Genomic DNA, 20,113 nt, shown 5'->3' with positions numbered 1-20,113 from the left:
CATTTTGACCATTTCTCTTGACCAAGTGACCATCTTAAACAATTCTTAATTAACTGCAGCTCCCTAATCCTGTCTTTACTTAAAATTGTGATATTTTCCTCATCGTGGATATTTTTACATTCGTTCTGATTTGTTTAATTTGCATTAAGATATTATTTATTTCCATTACTGGGGTTTTGAGTACACCCTTAAAGTTTGTGCCCGAGACAAGAGCCTCACTCACCTCCCCACTAATTCCAGCCTTGAGTCAGAGAGGTGGTGCTGGACGGCCTGCGCCCAGCCTGAACCAGGAAAGGATGGTTCCGGGACCCAGAACCAGCCCTGAAGGAAGGGAGAAGTAGGAATGAAGCAGCTCTGGGCCAGCGACTGCCCTGTCACCATGTGTTTGTCCAGGCGGGGCCAGCTGGGGACAGAGTAGAAGATGCAGGCTGCTGTGGGTGAGGAGGGCTGTGGGGAAGCCTCTCTGGACTTGAAGTTCAGGTTCAGCTCCAATTCTCTCTCTTTTTTTTTTTTTTTTTTTGAGACAGAGTCTCGCTCTGTCGCCCAGGCTGGAGTGCGGTGGCGCGATCTCGGCTCACTGCAAGCTCCGCCTCCTGGGTTCACGCCATTCTCCTGCCTCAGCCTCCCAAGTAGCTGGGACTACAGGCGCCCGCCACCACACCCGGCTAATTTTTTGTATTTTTAATAGAGATGGGGTTTCACCGTGTTAGCCAGGGTGGTCTCGATCTCCTGACCTCGTGATCCATCCGCCTCAGCCTCCCAAAGTGCTAGGATTACAGGCGTGAGCCACTGTGCCCGGCTAATTTTTTGTATTTTTAGTAGAGATGGGGTTTCACCGTGTTAGCCAGGATGGTCTCAATCTCCTGGCCTCGTGATCCACCCGTCTCGGCCTCCCAAAGTGCTAGGATTACAGGCATGAGCCACCGCACCCAGCCCAGCTCCAATTCTCATTGCATGATGCCTGAGAGGCATTGGGCTCAATGCCTGTGGTCCCCACTGAGCCCTTTCCTCCTGAGTCCAGGAGGGCTGCTGCCTGCCCTGAGAGGCCATGAGATAGAGGCAGGTTGCTACTCTGCCTACCTCACTGCCTACCTCACTGTCTTTGTGACGCTCCAGGTCAATCCCTGCAGGGAAATTGCTCTGCAACAAGCAGTGCCAATTCCTGCCCCCTGTCAGTTAGCTGCAGCACCGAGGCTGTTCTACGGCCTTTTGGGTCACTCAGCCCACGGCCAGGAAGCTCTGCTGCATGTCTAACTTAATTCCTCCACCCTCATCCCCTGGTCTGTCTTTTCTGGAGACCAACCTTGCCATCTGCCTGGAGGTCTCTATCTAGTCCTGCCCCCTCCCTCTCCAGAGCATCCAAGAGGAGGAAAGAGCTGGGTCTCGGGGCAGGTAAGAAGCCAGTCCTCCCTGCACGGTCCAGCTCAGAGCCCCCTCAGCATCTTGATATTTCACCATTAACAGTCACTGAGGCATGAACTGCTTGGAAGAAAAGGCCCTTTCAGAGTCAATTTATCAAAGTTTGATAGGAAGTCATAAAAATGGCCTGGTGGCTGTTCCCCTCCAACAGCTGAGGTGAGGCTTGCTGTGTGGCAGTGGCAATTAGCAGCCTCATGCCCTCGTCCTCCTCCTTCCCACTCCAGCCCCATGCTCCCCTAGCCCCTCGGCCCCTACAAATAGAAACACCTCTCAGAATTGGACGGACAGGGGCTAACTGGGAGCAGGGAAGTAACTTCAGCAAAACTAATGAGGAAGTACTTGAGTGGACAGGGGCTGAGAGGGGCTTTGCGGAGCCACAAGGTGCATCCCCCTGCCTTAGAGTCATGTCACCTTGTCACATCCACCTCATCCCTGATCGGGGGTAGGGGAACAGGCTTGGGAAAAAGAGGCCTGACCTCTCTTCCCCAGCTGTGTCTCCAACAGTTCTTCCAGATGTCTAACCTCACTCCCTCATGCTGCAGCCTGAGCCCATCTTCCCCTTTCAGTGAAGAGGAGACTGTCTATAGATCACCCTCCCAGTTCCTCGGTGGCCCTCTGCAACTTATCCTTTTGTCCATTTTATAAGCCCGGAGGAAACTGGGGTGAGCAAGGATGGGGCCCTTTGGCTCACTGAAGGGAAGTGAGAAAATAAAAGTCCAGATTCTGAAATCCCTCTATCAATACCCCAAATCTCCCAGGCGTGGTGGCTCACACCTGTAATCCTAGCACTTTGGGAAGCTGATGCGGGAGGATCACTTGAGGTCTGGAGTTCGAGACCAGCCTGGCCAACATGGTGAAACCCCGTCTCTACTAAAAATACAAAAATTAGCCAGGCATGGTGGTGCGCGCCTGTAGTCCCAGCTATTCAGGCAGCTGAGGCAGGAGAATCGCTTGAACCTGGGAGGTGGAGGTTGCAGTGAGCCGAGATCATGCCACTGAACTCCAGCTTGGGTGACAGAGCAAGACTCCATATAAATATTAAAAAAAAAAAAAGAAAAAAAGAAAAACATCCAAATCTGTGTGTGGGGAGCACAAAGAAATGGTAATCTTGGCTGCTTTGGGCATGTTGCTCAACTTCTCTGCACCATGCTGGAACTCCTGGGTCTTCTCTCTGGGGACAGACATGGGCAGGTGTTCCTGATATGGCCTCCTTACCTGCCCCAGACCTCGACTCGGGGGACAGACAACACTGGAGTCCAACAGTCTGGCCCAGATGGGAGCAGAGAACCAGGATGCAGGCTTTAGCCAGAGTCACATGGCCTTGAATTAGTTCTCAGCCAGCCCTGCAGGAAGAGAGGGCGCTTTCTTTCCCCCTGAGAGCAAGTGTCCCCACCCATCACACAATAAAGCACCCGCTCAGAGCCAGCACGCGCCCGCCCTCCTTGGGCTCACATTACATTCGGACACCTGAGCAGAGTTCCAGGCTCACAGGCTTCTGGCCTTCACTCAGCCTTCCTGACCCTCAGGTGGTTTCACTGCCATGCCCACTTTCAGATGCAGACGCTGACGCCCGGGGAGGTGCAACTCGCCAGAGTCCACGCAGCTAGAAAGTGGTGGCCTGGAGACTCAGGGCTTGTCTTTGGGATTCCGGTTTCAGGATTATCTGAAGCCCTCCCTTCTGTTCACACAGGACCCCTTTCCACTACGGGATGGACCCAAAATCCAGACAGAGCCCTGCCCCATTCTCCAAAGAGACAACAGGCTCTCCTCCACCCTCCAAACGCCCCCTCCCCAGGCAGGTGGGCTGTGGATTCTCAGGCATTTGTGGACCCCCTGCACCCTTAAGAGCAAATGAGCATCCCTGCCTGACCTTGCACTCCAGAAGGAAGCAGTGGCGTCTTCCTATTTGACCCCAAATGCTACTGCCGGCTCTGCTCTGCCCTTGGAGTCCCAGACTTGCAAGAGATGAAGAAGGCAGACCCATTCTTTGGGAGACGAGGAGGGAGGAGAGACAAGAAAAGGAATGAGCATTCACTGAGCCCTGTTCTGGGGACTTCACAAATGCCATCCCATGGAACTTCCCCTAACCTTCACAGAATTATTATCCCTCTTATTTTATGATGAAGACACAGGCTCAAATAACTAATTAATGTATCCAAGGCCACGCAGCCCAGAACCGGGAGTCCAGGAGTCACTCCCAGGTCTCACCACAAACACAGCTCTGTACCCCTGGCCCAGTGGCTTGTTCATTGAGGTTGTATCTCAGCCCCCAGGATTTCTGAGCACCCGTGGAACACAGGCCTACATGGTCTTTTCTGAGCACCCATGGAACACAGGCCTACACGGTCTATTTCCAATAACCTGGCTCATGGACAGGGCCAGGCTGAAGAATACTTCATGGGGAGAAAGCTCTGCTCACCTCTCCCTAGCAGCTGTGTCCAGTGAATGCAAATTAATGCTAATGGGAGTCTAAAATAAACATACACAGAAAGTAAAGCTGCCTTGCCTCCCCCGCCCCCGCCACACACACACACACACACACACACAATGCATTCCAAAGCCAAATGCAAATAATAATTATACACCAGATTTGGGTTATGTATGCCTCTGGCCACAAACACGAATGCCCATCATGGGAGCTAACTGTGACTTTAAGACACGCCCAAAACATTTCACTTCAAAGCAACACTGGACACCTCACCCCATTCACTCCTTGGAGCAGCTCATGGGCTGCTTCCAAGCAACACGTCTCATTTTCCCCAACGTATGCAGCACTAACACGCCCAGATTCCTGCACAGTGCCAGGGATGGAGATCTGAGCTGAGACCCACGTATTTTAACCCAGACTGATCCCAGTGCACCCACTGCAACTCGACACCATCCTGTTTTTTGATAGAGGATCCGCCATGAACAACACACTTTCCATGGCAAGTGAGTTGCTCATCAAAGCTGAAAGGGAAGCCTCAGAGAGAGCCAGCAAAAGAACAGAGGTGATTAAGGATCCAAGGGCTGCTAGGCCTAGCTGATGGGCCCCTGAGAAAGGGGTGGTGGAAGGTGGAGAGTGGGGAATGCAGAGGGGAAGGGGCATGTCCAAGGTCTCAGGAAAGCCAGGGGACACCAGCTGTCCTGGGTCCAAACTTATGGTGATTCACACATCTGCATCCAGCAATGCCCTTATGGACTACAGATCTCAGCGTCTCCCAAAATTGACCCAGGAATCCAAGATGGAGTAACAATAGGGCCATCAGGAAGCTTTTGGAACATAGCTGACACTCCATGCTTATCAATGTGTCCTAGATCTGCGCCTCCCAAAGTATCCCCTCTGGAAGCTTTGTTTTCCCCACCTAACTCCCACCTGATGCAGGCATCTCTTCTTACCCTTCCATCATTGATGGGGTGCTCATCTGTTGAGCACCTGCTCCGTGCAGGCTGAGCTGGGGCAGGAGAGAGAGACAAAGAGGAACATGACAGGGCTGCTTCCCTTAGGAAGCTCCCATCGAGCCAGGCACCCGGGTCCAGCCAGCAGTGATTCCCATGCAGCCGGCTCTCCATGGCAAACGCAGCGCATCCATCTACAGCTTCCGTCCTGCTCAGCCCCATGCTGAGGTCCCAGGCTGAGCCCTGGGATGCACCCCAGGATGAGACTGCTGCACTCCAGATGCCTAAGCGCAGTCTAGTGGAGGTCAGAGGGCACATTTGAGCAAAGACTGAACATCGTGTAGGTGTCCACAAGTCAGGAAAGGAAAGGAAGCGCAGTCTCGGAGGAGAGAGCCACAGATCCAGGGTCGGAGGCCCGTGGCTACGTGGCTGTGGCCTGCGGCAAGGATCCTGTCTCCCTGGCTGGAGACGGGCATGGGGTAAGGCTGCAAAGGTGGCCAGGCCCGGGTGCTGTGGGGCTTTGGACACCATAAGCAGAGGGACAACTTGATTAGATCGTCATTTTGGGGGGATCCCCTGTGGGGAACAGGTAGGAGCAGGGAGAGGCCAGAGGAGAGCAGTCACCTAGCAGGCTTTCCCTGTGTGGCTCATGGGTGGTGGGAGGGTGTGGGCTCCAGCTCACGGAGCCTCCATCTGCAGCTCCCTGGGCCACAGGCCAGGTCACTGGAAGCCGCGGCTCCTTCCATGTTGCTTCTCTTCCACTGCACAGATGCATTTGGTCTGAGCTTCCTTGCCACTCTGCCTTAACCAGGGGAGCAGCTCATCTTCACACAAGAGAAGGCAGTGGGTCTTCAGCAGCAGCCTTTGTCTTCATGCTGACCAGCAGGCTGCCTCCACGACTGAGGACCTAGTACATTTTCTCCTTTAATCCTGCATTACTCGAGGCACGTATTAGCTCCACTTTACAGATGAGGAAACTGGGGCTCAGGAAGGTTGATAAACTTGTTCAGGGTCACCCTGTGGGATCATTCCCAGCTCTGTCTGAGAGCAAAGGCTGTGCCCTTTCTTCACCTGCCTGACATCACCCACCAAGGGCTGGAGATGCAGGGGCCTGGGTGGCCCCAAAGCCATCCCCACCAACACCAGCAAACTTAATTGTAGGGATGATCAGAGCCAGATGAGGAGTCCCTCCCTGCCCCGGTGAATAGGTCTCAGATGAACATAGGAGGCCCACAGTCCCCTCCTTACCCAGTAACCAAGCTCTTCTTATTCTGAATAAGGGGCTTATTCTGATCGTAAGCACTCTAGTGCCAAAACCAGCCCCATCCCACCTCAACAGTGATGGAGCGAAAGAAGACACCCTGGGGGAGAGGCCATTCCCTCCCTCCACCTCCGCCTTCTGTGAGCGGCACCCCGTAGTGGAAGCTGCGGTGCTACCAAGTTTCTCTTTACCCCTTTCGGGACAGGACAGAAGGACTCATGCTGGAGTGCAGGGCGGCCAACTCCCTGCTGAGTTCCACTCTGGAGTTGTCTGTGGCTAAAGACAGGAAGCTCACTTCCAGTGACTGTCCCCACAGGGTATAAAGGCCAGGCCTCCCTCCCCAGAATGGGGCAAATGTGAAAAATGAGGAACAGAGGAGATTTCAAAAAATAACTATAAGGCCAGACTGTAGATGAGAATTAAAACACTTTCATCTAATGAGTTCTAAAAATATTGCCCTTTTTCAAATGTAGAAGCTTGTACTTCTTGAGAAAAAACAAAAAAAGAAGAAGGCTCAGGTCAGAAAAGGATTTTGACTTTTTCCTCTTAGGATTCTGGCAAACAGTCGATCTGGTAAATTTGCATAAAGTTGAAAGGTATATTTTAGTGATTTTCTGGGATTCTCTGAAATGAGTGTTTGTAGCAAGAGGCCTAGAGAAAGTGTTTTTCTTGTTTCCTTCCTTGGAACACTGCCATTTGGTTTTATGGTCCTCCATCCCAAAGGACTGTGTGTCTCTCCCTACATCCATCTTCTTCCTGAGCAGGTGACTTGCACCCCACGCCCCGCCCTGTGTCTTTGCCTCTTTGCCTGTCTTTTTAATTTTTGCCCTTCTGTCTCATGGTCACCTCTCTATTCCCTCCTCCTGCCTGCCCTGCTGGCCTGTAACCAACCAAGATATGGAACAAATGCATGCTTTTATCTTGCAAAACACAGTATTCCTAATCTGTCATCTCAAAAGAAAGCTACTGGAATGTCTTATGCTTATTTTTTAAACCCCTCAATGTAATGACCATCTTCCTGTGCCCCTCCATTTCTGTTAAGACTTCTGAGGCTCCAGGGTATCGGTAGGCAGGATTTCTACCTGGCCTCATTTTCGTCCTTACTGAAACCATGAGGCTCGTTGAGGAGGTGGATTAACCGGATGGGGAGCCCATAGCAAAACCAACCATATCAGTTCTGCTTCTATTTATGGGACCAGCGGGGACACTCCAAGTCCCTGCCTGGCCCTTTGCTGGGTCAGGATGGCTGCCTTGATGCTATTAAAGCTACCGAAGTGAACCAACGCAGATCCTCCTGCTAGCACAGCCTATGGCACCGCAGTTAGGACTGAGTGGTTGGGGCAGCAGGATCTGAGCCAGAGTCCTTGCCAGTTGCATGACTTGCCCCAAATGTTTTGGCCAGCCTATGCCTCAGTTTACCCACCTATGAAATAAGGCTACTGCAAGGGCCCACCATACCATGAAGCATGGATTATACAAGTCCACGGCAGCCACCATGATGGGCTTTTCCCACCAACCCAGCTGTGTTGAGCAAAAGAGCCCCCAAATCAGGTTAAGGTCGAAACCAGCTGGAGAGCTTTGTGAGCGGCTGCAAGGGGGCATGTGCCGGTTATTCCTGCAAACACACCTAAGAAGCGCTCTCACCCATCCTGCAGCCATCAGCATAGGAGCTGGGCTGGAGAAAGGAGAAAGTCTCTCGCTCCGCAGGACTGGGAGGGTGAGTGGAAGCCACCCAGCACCACACACTGGCCTTCCTGCCCCAGCCCTACTCACCCCTTCCTCTCTCCAGTTTGATGCACTCCCCCACCCCACTGTCCCTTCTCTGCTGGCCTCTCCCAAGCCCTCTCACCCTTGCTGTGCAGACGGCGGCCACATAGCACCCTCTGTCATCTGGAGCCGGCACAGGCACACTGGTCTGCTTGCGTGCAAATCACTGCAGCTCCCTTCTCTACCCACCTCCCTTCCTCCACTCCGCATACAGCCTGAGACTTACATCCCTGCTCATTATTAATGAAACGTCTGTCTCCTCACAAGTAGCTCTGCCCTGAGATGCTCAGACCCTCTTTCAGGGTTTAACCAAAAATAAACAGGACACTCACCCTTCCTAATTTAAGGAGCGAACCAAGCCACTGCTGACTTTGACCCTGACAGCACCTGGCTCCCTTTCCCTGGCCCACTGGACTAGCCCTCCCTCCCTTGGGGTCTCCTGCCTAAAGGCAGCGGGGTTGCCCATCACACCTGTACAGCTGTGGGATCTTTGGGTCTATGACCTCCTTGTCATCGCTCTGGTGGTTTAAAGGTGCTTTGAGGCAAGGTACTGACCGTTCCCTCTCAGGAGTCCAGGGCTGGGCATGGAACAAGGTAATAGCAGAACAAGAGGTGGAAACAAGCCCATTTCACATGCAATATGCTACTCTCTGCCCCCATGTGGAGTTACTTATTGAATAAACAACAATAATACTAAGAGCTAAAATTTAGTGGGTTCTTACTACAGTGCCAAGCTCTGGCACAAGACACTGCATAACTCTTACATGAACTCATTTAAACAGCACACCAGCCCTGTACAATAGCTACTATAATATCTATGACATTAACATCTTCCAGCACAGAGAATTTGCACATGGTCACGTGGCCAGTGAATGACGGAGCCAGAAGCCCAGCCAGGCACTCTGACTTCAGGGCCTCCCTTCTTATCCCCTAAACAATATGAGCTCCAGCTGAGAAGTGGGCTTCCCAGTGCCCCAAACCTTTGCAGGGGACCTCTGAAGTCAGCTAGTTCAGGGTTCCCCCCACCCCCAGGTTAGGAGCAGAACTGAAACAGCCTCCAGCACACCTTCCTCTGAGCTACATGCCATCATCCTAAACCTGCGTCTTGCTCCTTGTTCCTCTTTTCTCTCTGTCCCCAACCTCCTTGGAGACATGTCTGTGCGATTGTGCTGCCAAATATATCGGATGCCACATCCTTTAACAATCCCACTTGTGGCCGGGCACGGTGGCTCACGGCTGTAATCCCAGCACTTTGGAGGCTAAGGTGGGCGGATCACCTGAGGTCAGGCGTTTGAGACCAGCCTGGCCAACACGACGAAACCCCATCTCCACCAAAAGTACCAAAAAATATCAGCCAGGCATGGTGGCAGGTGCCTGTAATCCCACCTATTTAAAAGGCTGAGGCAGGAGAATCGCTTGAACCTGGGAGGCGGAGGCTGCAGTGAGCCTACATTGCGCCATTGCACTCCAGCCTGGGTGACAAGAGCGAGACTCTGTCTCAAAAAAAAAAAAAAAAAAAATCCCATTTGCATCTTGCCCCACATCTTCTTAATATAGACCTAAGTGGAGGCAGGGAGGGTCTGAAGAGGGGGAAAGCACACCTACATTAATTAAATCACATATATGTAATTAACACATCTACAGGATTGCCAGATAAAATACAGGATGCCCTGTTAAATGTGAATTTCAGATAAACATACTTACACTACCATTTTTTAATTTATCTGAAATTTACATTTAACAGGGCCTACTGTTCTTTGATTTGCTAAGTCTGGAAACCCTACCCATATCCCAGCTCTGCTGCTTACTAGCTATGTGATGTTGGGCCAGTAACTTGACTACTTTGTGGCTGGTTCCTCACCTCCAAAATATGCATCATCATTGTATCTACCTTATATAGAGCTGTGAGGATTAAAGGATATTTGTAAAGTACACAGAAGAGTTCTTGCTGCGTGGTAAGCCCTATATCAATGTTAGCTATTATTCATATTATTGGTGCTGTTTTTTTATGACTGCATCCAAGGTAATATACTAGGCAATGGGAGACAGGCAAAGAGGCGCCAAGACTCCTACCCTGCAACTGTAGGGAACCTGAAACAGGTCCACAAGTCAATGCAATAGAGATGTGGTGAGGACCAGTGTAAGAGGTGCTCAGGTGGGGAGGGAGCTTCTAATTCAGTGGGATCAGGCAAGGCACCAGGCAACAAGTATTGATTAAGTGCTCACTATGCCAGGCACTGTACTAAGTACTAGAGAGAGAATTTGGCAAGGACCAGCCCTCAAGGAGCTCACAGCCTCAGGGGAACAGCAGGTGGTAATGGCGCCAGGCACCGCATGTACCTGCTGAGGCGGGCACATGGTCTTATGGCAGTGCAGAGGCTGCAGGTGGGAGAGTCAGGGGTTGAGATTGAGAGAAGACTTTGTGGAGGAGGCGACAATAGCCTGAGTCTTAAAGAATAACCAAGAGTTAACAAGGCATGATAGGCCTTCGAGCTGATTGAAAAGAGGCTGGGATTCCAGCCAGTTAAGACTCAGGCAAGGAGATTCCCAGCAAAGGGAACTTCACAAGCCAAAGCGTGTATTTGTAAAAGGGCAGGCTATCCTCATAGAAGAGTCAATGGTCACACAGGAGAAAGCTGCAGAGACGAGACCTCACTGGAGAGAACCGGGGAAGGCCCCCATGATGAGGAATTGATTTTTGTGCTGGAGCAGTGGGAACCATTGAACATTGTGAGCAGCAGACCGAGCTTCCAGAACAGTCACCTTGCCATAGTGGAGGGAGAATGGATCGGAGGGAAGTGGAGAGACAGTTGATGCCGTGGGCCCAGTTCTGAATCAAACAGCAGGGGACTACTGGGTTACATCAGTTAGCTTTTGCTGCTGCAGGGGAGAAAAAGTAATATATTTTCCTCATTCATTACAAGGTTTGCAGCTGACACCCGTGTAACAAAAGATAGATTAACAAGAGAAAAGTGCAACAGATGTATTTAACCAAAGTTTTATGTGAGCTTTCAGAAATGAAGGCCCAAATGCCATGGGAAAATTGTGTATTTGTAGGCTTATGTTCAACAAAGAATGGGCAGTTGTGCAGAAATGTGATTGGACAAAAAAGGGGGTATGACCTCATGGTAACAAACCGGAAGAACTTAGCAAGGCCTTGCCTGCACTCCTCTTGGAGTTCCTGTACGCCGTTTCCTTCCTCTGAGTATAGGGCAGGATCCCTCTGGAATGAGGATCTCATGACCTAGTTTCAGGGGAGATGGGTCAAAGAATTTTTTACAGCGAGCTCTCGCCCAGGAAGGCAGGGGATTGGAGAGTAACCTTTCTGCTTCTGCTGTTTTCTCAATTTCTAAGATGCGATATCTTGGAGTATTGTGTTCTGAGCGCAGATACTGCATAATAAGCCACTCCAAAACTGTGAGTCAGCAATCTGGGCTGAGCTCAGCTGAGACGGCTCATCTCTGCTCCACGTGGGGCTCACATGTGCCCCTGCAGCCCATAAGCAGTGTGTGCCTCAGTTGGCACAGAATGTGGGGGGCCCAGAGGGAGGGGATGCCAAGCCAGGCAGGGCAGCGTGGAATCACCCACGGGAGGAGCAGCAGGGTCTTCACCCAGCTCCCAGCAGGGCAAAGCAGGGAAAAGGACATAGACCTCTGCTTTACCAAGGGGACAATCTGGGACTTCTAAGTCCCAGCTCCCCTGCCCGTCTATCGCCTTTCAAAGGAATGAGCGCAGTCTGCTTAGAGAACCAATAACACGCCGCATCATCCATCAGACCCTTTACAAAGCATTTTCTCATGTTACATCTTCCTTGACCCTGGCAACTATACAGTGAATCTGGTTTTGTTATTTTATTTCATATTTTACAAATAAGGACACTGAGGCACAGAGAAGCTAAGCAGTTTTCCCATGGCCACAAGCCAGTAAACATAGCACCCAGGATTCGAACCCAAGCTGCCCGACCTTCAAGTTAGCAAAGCAAAAGGAAAGGGGCAGGCCCGGCACGGTGGTTCATGCCTGTAATCCCAGCATTTTGGGAGACCAAGGCAGGTGGATCACCTGAGGTCAGGAGTTCGAGACCAGCCTAGCCAACATGGTGAAACCCCATCTCTACTAAAAATACAAAAATTAGCCGGGCGTGATGGCGGGCACTTGTAATCCCAGCTACTCAAGAGGCTGAGGCAGGAGAATCGCTTGAACCCAGGAGGCAGAGGTTGCAGTGAGCCGAGATCATGCCATTGCACTCCGGCCTGGGCAACAAGAGTGAAACTCTGTCTCAAAAAAGATAAATAAATAAAAAATGGAAAGGGGCAATTGGGGAAGAGCGATTTACTCCAACAAATGCAGGTGGCTCTTATCCACAAGGAGGAATTGAGGTAAGAAGTGATGAAAAGCAAGGCCGAAGAGTCAGCAGTGGCCAAGAAGTTCAGACTATTTAGATGGCAATGAGGGACTTTCAGAGGATTTGAAACAGAGGAATGCTAGACATTCAGCACATGGTGGGTGAATTACTGGTTGACTGGATAGGTGAATATTCAGACTTCTGTAACAGTCACTCTGGAAAAGCACAGAGGACTAGGAGGTGGAGGGGAGAAGCACTATTGTAATCCAAGCACAAAAGGATGATGGCTGAGCCAGGAAGCCTGTGGGAATGGAAAGAGACAAATCTGAGCGATACTTCAGAGGGTTAACCAGGCTAGTTGGCAAGGCAGGGTGACTGAGAGTGGAATCCAGAAAGACCCCCAGATTTCTGACTTGGTCCCCAAACAGTGGGGCCATTCTCCAAAATACAGAATATGGGGATGGATGGGTGTCTGGGAGAGGTGCTGAGTGTGGTGTCACACCTGCTGAGCTTCGAAGGCCCATGGACAGTTGGGTCATGACTCTGGAGCTCAAGAGAGAGGTCTGGCCTGAGATGCTTCTTTGGAATTTATCAGCTTAAAGATGTGAGTTGAGTTCACAGAAAAGTGAAGGTTTTCCATTAGATAGTGTGTCAAATGAGATATGGCCAGCAAGAGCTAACTAGGGAAGACCAGCATTTAAGGAATGGGAAGAAAACAAAAAGTAACAACCAGAGAGGAAGGAGAAAAGCCAGGAGGGAATCCCGGAGGCCAATTTAGGATGTATCTATTCCCTGCCCAGTGTTACTTTCCTTCTAGTACTTATCAACACCTAACCTTATATTATGTATGTATTTGTGTATTCATTTATTGTCTGTCTCTCCCACTAGAAGGTAAACTCCACTAGGGCAGAAACTTCTTGTCCCTAGTGTTTAGAAAGGGCCTGGCGTATAGTAGGTGCTCAATACGAATTTCTCCAAACATTGTTCGGCTACCACTGGGAAGCTGACTCTTAAAACCAGGTCAGCTCCCTCTTGTCTCTACATCCTGCAGTTCTCCATTGTGGCCATTAGGTGGCGCATCTGTATAAGTGAGGAAACCGGAGGCTGGGATTACACGCGGCCCAGAACCTGAGAACCGGGCAAAACCACAAAAGGCAGCAAGGAGCTGGGCGGACTACAAACAACATTCGTCCGTTCCCTTAGCAGACATCGCCAAAGCACCAACTGCGAGCCAGGCTCATGCTTCCTGGGGCCCTCTGAAATTCAGATTGCGGGGAGGGAAGGGAGGAGAGTACCTGCCAGGTCTGAATGCCCCCTGGGACAGGCAGAGAGCCTGCTTCGCAGAGCTGTAGGGCCAGGACAAAGGCAGGGGTTAATGGAAGGGCTGCTGCAGCTGCAAGGATAGTCTGGGAGCTGCTCTAACTCCAACAGAACATGTTGTAGGGTCAAAATCTCGAGTCTAAATTCCAACTTCACCACTTATGGCTGTGTGGTCTTTGCCAAGTAATTTGCCCTCTCTGAGTCTCAGCTTCTTAACCTATAAAATGAAGACCCTAATAGTCCCTGCCTCAAAAGATATTGAGAATAAAATGAGAGGACCTTGGCTCAGCACTTTTCACACAGCCACAAACCTAAATATTATTCCTAAAAATTAGACATAATAACCTACATTTGTATAGCCTTTTACAATGTTCTCTGTGTATCTTTCATATTGTAAGGTAATCCTCATGATAACCCTGCAAGATAGGTATTTTTATTATCTCACTTCCCAGATAAGAGGATTAAGGTTGTCGGATTATATATCTTGTCCACTATCATATGGCTCACAAAGTGATCGACTCAAGTCAAGTTCTGCTCAGCAAATGCATATGCCACCCTGTGCCCTGTGCAGCAGGCAGGCACTCTGCTGGGAGATGGGGATCCAGATGGAGATCACGGTTCAGGGAAGAGACACACACAGAGAGATTTCCATAGGATGCGGTAGCTAGTGAGTCGGGGGATGCCCAGGATGCTGTGGGATCATAGACAGAAGCCCTATACACTTGGCCCAACTGGCAGATTCTAGAAAGGCCGCTCAGAGAGGGTGCCCTCTGAACTAAGTCTCAAAGGGTGTGTAAGAGTGACCCAGGAGAAGACCAGTGGTCCAGGAGAACGCCAGCATTCCAAGCTAAAGAAACGGCATACACAAAGGAAGCTGTTCTGAAACAAGATCGTGTAACTCCAAAGCTAGTAAGCAGGGAGCAGTCTGCCCCTTTCTCTGGCTGGGCCCGGGGGAGCGAAGGGAGCAGGAAGCCTGTGAAGGGATCAAGGGTCCCCACACGTGCTCTTTGTCCAGCGAGCCTTCCCTTCATAGCACTTGTCAGTTTGTCATGATTTCTACCTCGGAACCCTTAGAGCAGCACTCCTCCAGCTTGAAAATGTATGTGAATTGTCTGGGGTCTTATCAAAGGCAGATTCTGACTTAGGAGGTCTGAGGTGGAGCACAAGAGTCTGCTTTTCTAACAAGCTCCCAGGAGGTGCCAAGGCTGCACACATGTCCATCTTGGGCACTGGCCTGGAGTGGCAAGGGCCTCCCCATCAGCTCTAAGATGGCAGGCCGTGTATGGCTTCACTCAGCTATCATAGCCTCAGCTTGTGACATGGAGGAGGCTGGTGAGAGAAAGGTTGGGAGGGAAGGAGGCAGGAGGGCAGGACAAATGGCAGGCTGACTGCAGGGCTGCAGCGGGGAACCTGGGGATGGAGAAGATGCTGAAGGTGTGGGAGATGCACCCCGAGGCTTCGGCATCCTCCCTCCACGGTAGTCAGTGCTGGAGCTCCTAGCACCGACTCTCCCAGAGCCCCTGGGTCTGCGGCAGAACAAAATCAAAGAACCCACGAACGTCCTTCTCCCCACTCAGCCAAGTGTCTCTGATCTGTCACCATGCTCGGCCTGCCGCCCTCTCCCATCCTGTGTTCCAGACAAATCAGAGGACAGCAGCCACGGAGAAACAGGCTGAGAACCAGCTCCCAGCACCAAGCCCCCCTCAGCCAGGCTTCCCTCTCTCGAGGAGAGACAGGGAGCACCAACCCTGATGCCACAGCAGCGCAGAGTTCCTACAGCGCTGTCCCAGCTGCCTCAGAAGGGCTCCTGCTTTGCGCTCCTCCCTCCCACTACTCACGCAGCCCGCTCCCAACTGTACCCAATGCACACACACATGCATGCACACACACACACACACACACACACACATACACATGTATACACACGCACACACATACATACACATATATACACGTGTATACACATGTATACACACGTACATCTACATGCACATATATACACATACATATATACATATACACATACATACACACATACACACATATACATGCATATACATATACACATACACACGTGTACACACATACACATACACACATATACACACATGTACACACATATATACACACACACACATACACACACACAAGATTTAAAACGCTGACCTCAGAAGCCAAAGCCCATGATAATCGCCCCCCGGCCCCATCCCCACTCCCCTTCTGAGATTCTTTTATTTAACAAATAATATTCAACAAATATTTCTTTAGCGCCTACTGTGTGATACAGCAATATCACAATGACCAAGATAGATAAGGTCTTTGTTGTCCTTTCTAGAACGGTGACAGATAATAAATGAACCCAGTGATCCAGAAAGTGCAGGGGTGGGTAGTGGAGAATCACTGAGGGGCTCTTGAAGCTGCACCTTCATTGACAGGAAGAGCCAGCAGAGTGAGGAACAGGAAAGAGCATAACAGACAGACAGGAGCAGGGCAAGCCCGGCCCCGGAAGGAGCTGGGTTTGCTGAGCAGCAGAGACACAGTGGGGCCAGGGCCTGCTGCGTAAGGAGTGGTTGGAACAGACCGAGGCCCCAGGGGCAGCGAGGGCCGTAAGTGCCGGTGCTTGCAGGCAACACCTACTCTCCTTCAGCGGGAAGCCCCTGGAGGGTTTGGTGTTCGTGATAGACCCACTCTGCCAGCATTGTGGGGAACTCGCTGCTCATTGAGTCAAATGAGAACCAGTCTTGCTCTCCAAAGGGCTGGGTGTCTATGAGGTTCTCCACCATGCAGTATGGGGGCAGGAGGGTGGTGCTGCTGGTCCCCCACCCCTCCAGCTGCCACCGATCAGCCATGCTCAGAGACCAACCATCCCAGGCTGATGGAGCATCGAGGAATTCCTGGAAGCCCAGCCAGGTCTCAGTTGGGTGACCAAGTGGACACTGGAGGAAATTCCCTCAGTGCTGTCCTTGTCCTGGCACCAAGAGAGTTTTTCCAGCCTGCTCAGACGAGGCTGGCCAACCTGGCAAACTGTCTCTAAAAAAAGGGGAGTATAGAGGTTAGAGAGAACCGTAGTGCGTGAAATAGATGAAAGCTTTACCTCTCCAGTTACAGCCAGGATGTGCGTCCCAAGCCCACCCTCACCCTTCTTTGCTCTCATCACTGGTAACTTTGGGTCAGCCTCTTGTGCTCTCTGGCCTCAATTTCCCTCTCCCCATGCCGCCTCTCCACCCGAGACCCCATTGTCTTTGGCAGCAGAACTTGGGGAAAGCTTTTGGGGGCTCCCTCCCACACACAGGGAAAGGGACGGGTGCCCCCACCGCCCACCCACACAAGGCAAAGTCTGCAGAGCTGGGCAGGTAGGGGCAGAGCAGGGAGGGAGACTGAAGCTGTCTGCTCCAGTCCTGGCCAATGGGAGAGTAAACTGTAAAGAGCTCAGCATCCCGTGATGATGTGTTTCTTTCATAATCAATGCCCCAGGAGCCAGCTGGGTGCAGGAGTGTCGCTCAGCCACCCCCGGCTAAGGCCGCACTGTGGCCTCTCAGGCCGGCTTCCAGCTCTGGGGACCCACTCTGCCTGGAATCCGCTCAGTCCTCCCCAGGCCTCAGTGCCCCAACAGTTAATGCCATTTTTTTCCTGACTGACAACAAGCACAACACCAAAACAGTCAACTATTTTTATCTCCGGATTAATCACGAAAAGGCTAACGCTTCCACCTTCCTTGTGATTAAAAATTAGAAGCCCAAACTCTATAGTGGTTGAGGATAATAACCAATCCTGCGAGGGGGTGATGAACAATACATCTCCAGGCGGGGACCGCTCTGAAACTTCCTCCCCTCGCCACGGCCTGGCCCAGCCTGGCCGCGTCTCCCCTCACCACTGCCTGGCCCAGCCTGGCCGCGTCTGAATGGGGAGGTAATGAGAAGCCCCCTTCCACACCAGACACAGCTGCCAAGAGCGACTGCTGATTTCTCTTCAGCCTGCTGGCCCCCAAACATCCTCCCTCCTCACCAACCCCCACCCCCCCCGGCCCCCACCCCCATCTGGTGTGCAGTGAAGCGAAGACCAATCAATAATGCATGGCTACATGAATACCCAGCATGATAACCACTTATTTGGGAAGATGTAATCAGGCCCCATTCTGAGGGTGGATGTATGTGCGTGGCTGTGCGTGTGCCTGAGCACTCCCACAACACGCCCCACTCCCTCCTCCCTCGTCCGCGCTGCCTCTAATCCGATATTCCAGTAACACAACACTCCAGCCACAAGGAGGAAGGGCCCGTCCTCTGGGTCTTGGATTCTCGGGAGGCCTTGGTGGCTGCACTGTGCTCAGAGCAAGCAGAGGCTCCTGCCCCTCAGCCGAGTCCAGAGCCCAGAAAGCTGGTCCTGCCATGGGACCCCCTGGGGAGCTCCCCGAAGTCCTGATGCCTGGGGTCCCCTCCAGAGACTGGGACTTGGCTGCTCAGGGTGTGGCCCGCAGTGAGGTTTTAAAACCTCTGCAGAGGAGCATGCAGTCAAGGCTTCAAACCCCTGTCCAAGGCCCAGTAAATGTCTGTGCTGGAGAGCGGTCAGCTCCCAGATCCTCTGAGCTCTCACGTTTGCACCTGAAGCCACCCTGAGAGAAGGGGCTTCCTGCTCCACCCTCTGCTCTCAGGCACTTTCCACAGTCACTGGGAAGGCTGAGGCCCCAGGCATCCAGGCTGTCCCCAGGGCTCCACGTGGCTCTTTTTCCAGGCCCTCAGCTAGCTCATGGAGCCCGAGCTCCTCCATCCTGGTCGGGGAGGCTGCCTTGAAGAAAGAAGGGTGAAGGCTGGCCACCGCTGAGCCCTGCTCTTCCTGCTGGAAGTCCCCCACCCACCGCGTGGAGATGCAATTCCCCTCCGCCACAAGCGGTTGCACCCACCCCCACTTGGTGGAAAGCCCTGAGCCGCCTCCGTTTTGCCCTGTGGCCAGGCCCACCCCAAGGAGGCCCATGGGCACTAATGAAAGGGTGTGGGGTGGGCGGCTGGGGGGTCGTCTTCTCCATCCATCCCATTCCTGCCTGCTTCCTCTCGGCTCAAGAGCCCAGGGCCAGGCAGGGTCGCCTGAGGCAGACTCTGTTCCTGAGCCAGGATCTCGGTGGAGTCCGGGGCTCGCTGCCCCTGGGGTCAGTGATGGCTTCTCGGAAGCCCTGGGAGGTTGCTTATTCCTCAGGAAATGGCACTGCTGTGCTGTTAGTGTGGGAGCAGGCCTCCAAGGCTGGGCAGGGAGGGCAAGGCAGCTGTTCTGAAGGTTTGCTTCTTGGCTTCTTACCGGCCCCCATGGGGGCTTCCTGTCCCTCCTGGAGCTTTCACAGAAGCCGGAGTGGACTAGGAGAAGGGCTGACGGGGCGATCCCCTGAGAAGGGGAGGGAAGCTCCCATGCAGGCTGAGGCTGGAAGGCTGAGCCAGTGGAGTCAGGACAGGCCCGGAGCTGTGACTGTTCAGCTCTGAACTTCTCCAGCCCAGAGCCCCGAGCACAGAGCCTGCATAGAAGGGTGGGTTTCTCTGGCCACCAGGCAGAGAGGACCCTTTGTGCTAGGTTCCCACGCCCCCATTATCCAACTACCCCTTCTGTGTTTGCTGTGTACACAGACAGCTCACGTCTTGATGTGTCCGGAGGCCCTGGGCCTCTCTCAGCCTCCAGAGCTGGTGGGCCCAGCTCCTCCTGGGGTAAGGGAAACAGGGATTCCTCAGAGGACAGTCGCCTCACCTCCTGTCCCTTCTGTGGCTTGTCCAGGGAGCAGCAGAGGCCTGAGACTCTCAACGTGTCCCCAAGCACAAGCATGGGAAAGGCCCCGTGTCCTAAGGCAAGGCACTTCAGATTTCTGGGCCTCTCCTCCAAACCATGATCATCCACCATCCTTCAGCCCATGGTCCTCATTGGAATCAAAGGGTGACCCCAGTGAGGCCAGCAAACGTCAGTGGAGTTTCCCCAGCACAGGGCTCTGTGCTGGGCACTGCGGAGACCGTGCTCCGACGCGGATGGCCCTCTTCCTGGCACTCAGGATCCCTTGACGGGAGCCACCCGTCTCTGACCCTACTACAAAATGCAGTGGGAAGGCTGGGACAGGAGAGAATCAGGCTGCCTCTGGGGACGAAGGGGCTGGAGCCGCTCTGGAGGAGTGAGGAGCTCAGGAGATGCCAGCGCTTACACAGCCCTCCGAAGCGCTGGCTCCACTGTGAAGGGCTGCCCTGTACCCTGCTCCCTGCCAGGGAAGGGGCCGGCCTGGTGCTCCCAGGTTCCCTGGGCCTGGCCTCCAGCCCTGGCTCTGCCACCATGTGACCTTGAGCCAGTCACTAATCTTGCTGGAACTCAGCTTCCGGATCTGTGTCATTGGGGTGGTAATGTTGACCTCACCAGACTGTTGTGAGGACTAACTCAGACAGCAGGTGTGACAGTGCTTCATTTAAAGAAAAAAGAAAAGCCAGGTGCCATGGCTCACGCCTGTAATCCCAGCACTTTGGGAGGCTGAGGCGGGTGGATTATCTGAGGTCAGGAGTTCGAGACCAGCCTGGCCAACATGGTGAAACCCCATCTCTACTAAAAATACAAAAATTAACCAGGTGTTGGCCGGGCATGGTGGCTCAGGCCTGTAATCCTCGCACTTTGGG

General features: G+C 52.5%; 1 protein-coding gene across 5 annotated transcripts in view; it reads left to right on the top strand.

Moving 5' to 3' along the window:
- Positions 1-20,113, top strand: part of KIRREL3 (kirre like nephrin family adhesion molecule 3) — a 584,143-nt gene that overhangs the window by 513,416 nt on the left and 50,614 nt on the right. The gene's annotated exons all lie outside the window — the stretch shown is intronic.

Source organism: Pan troglodytes, chromosome 9 (genome assembly GCF_028858775.2).
Source record: "Pan troglodytes isolate AG18354 chromosome 9, NHGRI_mPanTro3-v2.0_pri, whole genome shotgun sequence".
NCBI lineage: Eukaryota > Metazoa > Chordata > Mammalia > Primates > Hominidae > Pan > Pan troglodytes.
This window is presented reverse-complemented; position numbering and strand designations above follow the sequence as displayed.